This window comes from Bidens hawaiensis, unplaced genomic scaffold (genome assembly GCF_021521415.1).
Source record: "Bidens hawaiensis isolate Kalapana, Puna unplaced genomic scaffold, B.hawaiensis_p1.1 tig00006392_1, whole genome shotgun sequence".
Lineage (NCBI taxonomy): Eukaryota > Viridiplantae > Streptophyta > Magnoliopsida > Asterales > Asteraceae > Bidens > Bidens hawaiensis.
Window position 1 is genome coordinate 59,441 of NW_027491432.1, and position 8,654 is coordinate 68,094.

Consider the following 8,654-nt stretch of genomic DNA (forward strand, 5'->3'; position numbering starts at 1 on the left):
AATCCGGCGTTAAAGTAGGGCTACCGGGAACGGGGCCTTACACTTTCGATCCAACTTGTGTATCTTTCACATAAAATATAAACATATTAACTCGAGCGTTTGACAAGCGTTTCAATTTATATAAAGATAAATTTAAGCGTATTTTAATACCTTCCTTGGCCCATGCAAGAACTGTAGTAACAACTGAATCAAGTTTATTATTCCCTTCCAGCTCTGTTACTATAATATGTTCATCATTGTTTACTTGAGATTCATTACCAATGACAAATGTATAAGGAGTGTGATTCATCATTCATTACTTGAGATTCATCATTGTTTTACTTGGTAAGTTGTATAAAAGAAGTTTTTAATTTATTACCTTCTTTGGCCCCCTTAACCCATGTATTTAGCATTGCATCACCACCACTTGTATCACCAACCACTGCATCGCCACCACTTGTATCACCCACCACTGCAACACCACCCTTTGCATCACCAACCACTACCTCAGATTGTTTCTTTTCTTCTGATAGATTATAAACTTCAGGAATATATGAGATTCAAAGTTTAGATATCAGAGTTTGTTAAGTGTTTATAGTATAAGTATATAGAAGAGTACCACTACCTTCTTCACCAACTACGGTATCTGAACCAACTACTGCATCTGAATGAATTGATTCAATTGCAGCAGCTGTATAATAAGTAGGAACTTTCAACGACATATATATATATATATATATATATATATATTCAAAGAGTATTAGATTGTTTTCTCACCTAAATTAAGGAGTGAGTTGTTTCTCACGGTTTCACTTTCTTGTGTTTTCTGAACAACATTGGATTGAATCTGTCTTCCCAATCATAACATCTAGCAAAGATATTGGATTTGATAGATGTTTGTCCTTCCCTTCACCGACAGATTCATTGATTTGTGAACAAAGTATTTCAAATTTCATTTATTTTTTATCCATTGCCCGATTCCAAGACTGAAAAATGAAAATATAGTTATTAATTGATTTTAAGTTATTATTTGATTTGATGGGTGTCTTACCTTTTCTTCATTTGTTTCTTTTGGCGGTATGTAAGCAGATATTCCAGACAGCTGAAGCGAGGTTATATAAAAGTTGGTCAGCTCTTGCGTGTGTGTCCCCAATGGCATTTTCAAACTTAAATGTGTATCATCATCATCACCAAATTCTTCTTCGGCATTGTGGTAATATGATTCTGTTTCACTCCCCCCATCTGTCCCTAACATATGTTAAGAATGGCATTAGAAGAAAAATAGATTATAGAGTTTTTAGATGAAAACAACAAGTTTTTTGTTACCATGTTTTTGGTTGTCACCATCTGCCTCAGGCTGATGCATCGCTTTGTCACCAGCAGTTGCCTCACCAATTGTATCTGCACGTTTTTCAGCAGAAGTAATAGCAACTGTATTATCATCAGCAGCTTCAGGAATTATCTTGTCATCGGTAGCTGCAATATTTCCAGCAACTGTAATAGTAACTGTAACATCATCTTTACCAGCGTCTGCAGTATCAGTTGTAGGCTCAATCAGTATTTTGCTTGGAATCTCACCAGCGGCTGCAACATCATCTTTACCGGCATCATCTTTACCAGCATTAGCTTCCACACCAACCATGTCAACATTTTCATACGCAGGAGCGTATTCCTCATTTTCCGAGTCATCATCTAAAGGAGGTCCATTATTAAACAAGTATCTCTCCATCTTTGAAAGAGTTGTTGTTATGTAGTTGACTGATGGTGTTGTGACTGGAGCCCCAAACGGTCCGTATCTCTTATGGTACTCATGTGTGTAAAGCATTACAAGAAAGGTGATTGGACCGTTGTATTGTTCATTGACATCTTTCCATTCTTCCTTTGTCATCTTCAGGTTGTCAATTACATAGCTGCACAAGTTCATATTTGGAATATCTGAGAGTTTGTCAATTGTCGTGATGAATCGTTGGTTGACGGTTGTTGATTTTGTTATAAACCCTATACATGTGTTGAACAACACTAGGATATTAATCTTAAACAACTCACCAACTTCTTGATCTTCAGTCAACTTCTCTCTCACATGCTTTATGCTTATTCTTATAGTCGGGAATTGATTCTTGAACAGATCCGTAGTTGCATCATCCCCCAACTTTGGTCTACTCCTATTTAAATCGGGTATCTTACCCATCGGTATACCCAACACCTCATGAACTTTTGTTGTTGTTATCTTAATAACACGGCTGCCGATGTTCAATTCATTAAACCGGTGATCATAGTTCATCAGCAACCAATGCCCTAACATTGATGAAGTTTGGTTAACTTGTAGGTTTAATATTGACCCAAATCCCATTTTTTCCAAACATTCTTTTTGGGCAGAGTTCATTACACTCACTGCATCCACATTGTTAAATGGTGCACATCTAGCCCGTAACTTTATGTTTAAAATTCAACAAAAGGTTTTCTTTGCACCCGCTCAGCTGGCTTCTTTTCTTTAACAACCTTATTCTCTTTAACAACCTTCTTTTTTGTTTTTGAAAGTCTGAGTCTGAACTATTGTCTTCTACCTCCTTCCTTTTTTTGTTACAAATTTGTTGATTGGAACTTCAAAGTCCGAATCAGAAGTTGCTTCAACATGTTTTGTCTTTAGCTTTTTTGACTCCGGCATCAACTTGTTTGTTTGAACCTTTCGCTTAACTGACCATACATAAAACTCAGATGTTATAGAACTAGTTGTTCAGTCATCACAAATAATCTTACTAGACGCTTGCCAAATGCTCATCAACCCCATTAGGCCAGATACAAACCAGTTATTCAATCATCACAAACAACATTACTAAACTCTAGGTAAACACTCATCAAACGCATAAGACCAAATAAAGAACCAGTTATTCAGTCCTACAAAACAAGTTTACTAAACTCTTGCCAAACGCTCATTAAACGCACAAGACCAGATTAAGGTTAATTAGTTAGTTCCAGTTCCCTAGTCATTACAAACACGCTTACTAAACGCTCATAATTTAATTCATATTAATTAGACATCTTCATATGGTGAAATCATCCCAAACACTTAACAAACGCTTACAATCAGAGATTAATTAAAATCAAACAATTCAATTTAACATAAATTTAAGCCTTAAAAACGATTACATATACAGATTGTTGTCAAACGCTCACGAAATCAACAATTAAAACCTATTAAAAATCAAAAACGATTACATGAATAATAAACAAACACTTGATTTATTAGTAACATGAGTTTTATCTTGTTTATGCTTTGATCTTAGTTCCTTCATCGACGCAGATGAGTTAGGGTTCTTGTTTTATCCATCTCCGCTTCGATTGAATGTATTATAGTTCAGTTGATTGAATGACTTCGCTTCGTCGCCGGGATTCAGTTGCTAGTTCAGTTGATTGAATGTGCACGCTTTTGTCGCCTGGATATTGCGAGTGATTTTAGGAGAGTAATGGAAACCAATTGACGATCTTACCCTTATTGAATAATAGAGGCGCGTGTTTTGAAAAAATTGATCGACACTTGCTGTTGTCACGAACGCTTCGTACGATAAGGTATTAATGTACAGTAACCGCCCCCTACTAATATATATTTGTTATAAGGGTGACGCCAAGGGATTTGCAATTAACAGGAAGGATTGTCTAGGTAATATAGGATGAACCTAACCATGTGATTATTATTATCGCACTTTGAGGATAACAATGGCAAAAGCTATAAAGAATTGTTCATCACAATGTATGTATTTGTTTGATTTCCTATATCTAAAATGTTGTTTCACTTTTTACCGGAGTCATATAAGTTTCTTAAAAGATCATTGACTGAGTTTCTCAAAAGATCATTAGAGGCAGCTATTGGTTCAATTACAACTATTGCAGCCAGTCGTCTTTAATAGGTAGAGTTTTGACATGCTTTTGTTTATGTAATTAAACCAATAGTTATATATGTTTTTTTTCCTTTTAGTTTTTTCCTTTTGTGTATACTTTAATTTAATTAACTTTTTAATATAATTTGATTTAACAAATTTTCGTTGTATTAATCTTTTAATTTAATTTGACTTATTGCTTCTAAATTTTTAAATGAGTTTCCTGATTTTCTTGCTCAAAATATATTAATTATGTTGACTTAATAATTAAAATTTTAAAAATTAAATTATATTATTATTATATGGGTAACAAGGTAACACAATATGATTATAAATATTAGATACTTAACTTAGCACAATCACATTTTATTAGCATCTTAATTGTAATTGTTGTTTCCTAATTTTGAATTGAATTTCCTAATTTTTCTTAATCACAATTTATTATGATGACTTAGTAATTTAAATATGAGAAGTTTAATAAATCCTAAATTTGAGTTATATGTTTAATGACATGTTTTTTCAAACATTAATTTTTTCAATGCAAATTCTTTTCACAAACATTCTTTTTCTTTGTTAGAAAGTCAAATCTGCATGTCATAAGTGTATATAGTGATTCTTGTTATATTTTTTACAAGAATCACAAACATAAGATGTTTTTCACAAACATTTTTTTTTGTATATAGTGATTCTTGTTATATTTGTTATAGTGATTCTTGTATATAGTGATTCTTGTTATATTTGTTAGAAAGTCAAATCTTGTTATAGTGATTCTTGTATATAGACGACTTGTTATAGTGATTCTTGTATATAGTGATTCTTGTTATATTTGTTAGAAAGTCAAATCTGCATGTCATAAGATGTTTTTCACAAACATTAATTTATTTTTTACTCATCAAAAGTGTATATAGTGATTCTTGTTATATTCGACTATTGGCGCTGACAAACATCTTTACGCGAGCTATGTGGATTTAATGCAGTTGTTGGAAAATACAAATGCGCTGGAGACTAGAGATAATTGTTGATAAATTTAGTTCCATGATAAGTACTATCAATAAATAAGTCAAACATTAATGTTAAAGTCAAACTTTGTTACCTCAAAAATTAAAACAAAAGGCCTAATATATATGCTCTTATAATAGAAAACTTTGCATTTGATGGTGATACCATTATTTCTCACTTACAATAGTTTTATTACAAGTTACTTTTCTATTTTTAGGGAGTTTAGTTCTATAAAATAATAACTAAATTTAATACGGGCCAAGGTCGTTTCAAAAGGCTTTTTGATTTATAAAGAGTTAACTTGTCAAAGTGTGTTTTAAGTTTTGGGTCATGATCTTGGCGATGGATTGAAAATTGATTATGGACGTTTCAAACTTTTTTTTCGGATCAGATTCATATTTAATTTATGTATTTCAACTACAAGATTTTCTGAAATTTTAAAGGGCTCACTATTACAACCAAAGAACAAGGGTGCTCTTTTCACTTTTGTTAATGATCTAATTTTAATGAACTAATCGATAAATGTTTTGTATTGCATATTTTTTCATATCTCTTTGCTCTTTATATTTCAAGATGTGCTATGTGAATGGTATTTTAGGCATACCAAATTAATTTATGTAAATAACCATGACTCATGTTTTATAAGTTACAAATTTAGAAGAGTGGCAAAGATTTTGGACGCATATCTAAGGTTTACATGCCGGTTAGTTTTGCGGTTTTACTCTAACGAAATATGTATTTGTATTTTTATTAATATAATGGCTATCTAGTCGAAGCTATTTTTACTTTACACATAAACTACTTTTTTTCTATTATGTTTTTGGAAAAAATGATAGAGAGTAAATATGAGCATAAAGAAGGTATGTCTTGGGTTTGGTTCATAAGGAGTTGTGAGTAAAATGAGTTCATATCAAAACATTAGTTTTTTCGAAAATATGTCAGTTTAGTTAGGATTAAAATTAGTCGTTTTTAAAGAGTTTCAATTTACATGTTATATTTTAAAAAGAAATATTGTGTATAGCATATATTCTGGTTTTAAATTACATGTGTTTGTTATACGATTTTTTTTTTATTTTTACCCGTATCATATACAAATTAATAACTTAGTAAACAATAAACCAATAGATTTAAAAAAAAAGTTATGACACCAACATCTAACATATATCTATATATATAATTGGTAATTTAGAAAACTTTCATTAATTTGGCCACTCAACTCACTAACCAAATAATGGTAATCAAATAAAAAAGAAAGTCAAATAAAAAATATGGAAATCAATCACCCAGTTTAATCAAGTCCGGCATAATCAACTAAATTTCCGGCCACCAATTCCGGAATAATCAACTCGTGACCTCAAACTGATAGTTTACCTTCCTATTCAAATTCAAATCTTTCATAAATTCGTTTCAAAACCATAACTAATGCTCCTTTTAAGTTTAACCCTATATATATAAACCTCACTCAGCTATAACTTAATAGTAATAGCTAGCCACCATGTTTTAACTCCTGCGAGTTCATCCGTTAGCCACCGATTCAAGGTAACAGTTTAGTCGTTTTGATATACTGAATCAAAGCCTCAAGGTTTATTTTATTTGAGAAGATGATCTGTTTCTTTATTATTTTATTCTTTTTAAATTGTTCTTCAAAACTAATTTAGCTTTTAATTAATTGTTTATGACCCTTAATTTCTTTGTTAAATAATAAAAAAAAAATATTGGATAAATATTACAACTAACACTTTTAAACTGATAAAGTCAGTTATGTTATTTTTATTGCCGTTAAAATAATTTTTAGCTTATCTTTGTTTTTTAAGGGCTTTTTACTCGGGTAGTAAGCCGTTAAGCATACCAACCATCATTAGTTTTATGCTCGAGGAATTCCTTAAGGAAAAACCCTCTAATGGTTTTTTGGCAATCTTTTATATGAAATATTAAAAATTAAGGTACATTATTGTGCTACAAGTTTGCAAATATTAGAAGTAGTTGTTACCTTAACTTATGTGTATGGATTCATTCAGAATCGTTATTTAATTGTTTATGTGAAGCTTTTCAAAACAAAAAATGTTATGTTAACCTATTTGTATGCATCTCACTGTTCTTAATATATCATTGTTTACTTTTTTTTTATCTGCATGAACATATAGGACTTACTATCTTCATGGGAGGTATATTGAGCATAAATCAAGTTAAACCAACTGAATCATTTCATGCTCCACGTAAAAGGCGAAAAACATCATCATCATCAAGCTTTGGGAACGATAACCCTCGTTTGATTCCCGGCCTTCCTGATGAAATATCTCTTCAGATTCTTGCCAGAGTTCCCAGAATTTGGTATTTAAATTTGAAGGCGGTTTCGCGCATCTGGAAATCTTCAGTAACAAGCCCTGAAATTTATAAAATCAGGAAAGAACTCGGCACCACAGAGGATTGGCTCTACATTTCAACCAAGGGCCATGATAATAATCCACCTCTATGGCACGCATTGGACCCGGTTTCCAAAATATGGCTAAAATTGCCACCTATTCCTGTAGAAGACAGTTCGGGTTCTGGGATTGCCGATTTTGTGAGGGGATGGCTCGGACTAAAGGTTCATGTAGATCGAACAATGTTTTCTGGTTGTGCTGTTGCAGCCATTGATGGCTGCCTCTACATGTTAGGTGGATTCTCTAAAGATTCTAGTTCCACCCGTGTTTGGAAATACGACCCGGTTTTGAATTCTTGGAGTGAAGCAAGCCCCATGTGTGTAGGTAGAGCTTGTTTTGAAGCCGCAGTATTAAACGATAAACTGTTTGTTGTTGGCGGCATTGGCAGGCATCCTGACGGTTGTACAATGTTAGAGTCAGCAGAGGTTTTTGATCCCCTAACCGGGTTATGGTCAGAAATACCAAGTATGCCATTTTCAAAAGCACGCGCTGCACCGGCTGCGGTTTTAGAACATTTACCTGGAAATGTGGCGACAGGGCTGGCGTGCTATAGGGGAAAGCTATATGTTCCTCAAAGTTTATTTTTCTGGCCGGGTTTTTTTGGTGCGGGTGGTGAGGTTTATGATCCTGACACAAATTCGTGGGACGATATGCCTTTGGGCATGGGTTCTGGTTGGTCAGCTATGCTAGCGGGATTCAAAACGAGTGCGGTTGTTGATGGTGATTTATATACATTGGATCCTTCAGAAAGTGTGAAAGTGAAAGTTTATGATTGCTGGGATGATTCTTGGAAAGTGGTTAAAGGAGACGTGCCTATACACGCAGAGTCATCGTCTCTTCTCTCGGGTTTACTTGGGAAGCTTCATGTGGTCACTAACGATGGTAACCGTATGGATGTGCTAAGGCGGTCTGATAAACAAGTTGATTTGATTGCATCATTAGATGAAGAAAGTTGTGAATTAGATATGTGGAATGTGATTGCTTCTAGGGATTTTGGTATTTGCAACCTTGAGGGATGTCAAAATCTTGATTTATAAGCGGCTTTGTTTCAAAACCAATAATATTGTGAGATTTTTGTGTTTGGTTTGATTTGTTTAAGAATTTGTTTAATTAAATAGGTTTACCCTATAAATTAAAAGTATAAAAAACTAAGTTTTTATATTATTACGTCAAGACGCTTATGATTTGTATAACCCTTACAACTTGTGTACTGATTAACACCGCTAACTTGTTTAGATAAATATGTTACACGAGTTGTGTTTAAGTAATGCTATATTAAATCTCTGGGTTAAAATATTTAGAGCGGAACCCTTTTAAATGTGATATAATTAGGCCAGTTAAACCCACCTGGATTATGGATTATGTAATATTATGTCCG

At 33.0% G+C, this 8,654-nt stretch overlaps 1 pseudogene; it reads left to right on the forward strand.

Annotated features, from left to right (window-relative positions):
* The first annotated feature begins 6,923 nt into the window (after window positions 1–6,923).
* On the forward strand, window positions 6,924–8,313 carry LOC143632497 (F-box/kelch-repeat protein At1g22040 pseudogene; annotated as a pseudogene).
* Window positions 8,314–8,654: the final 341 nt, after the last annotated feature.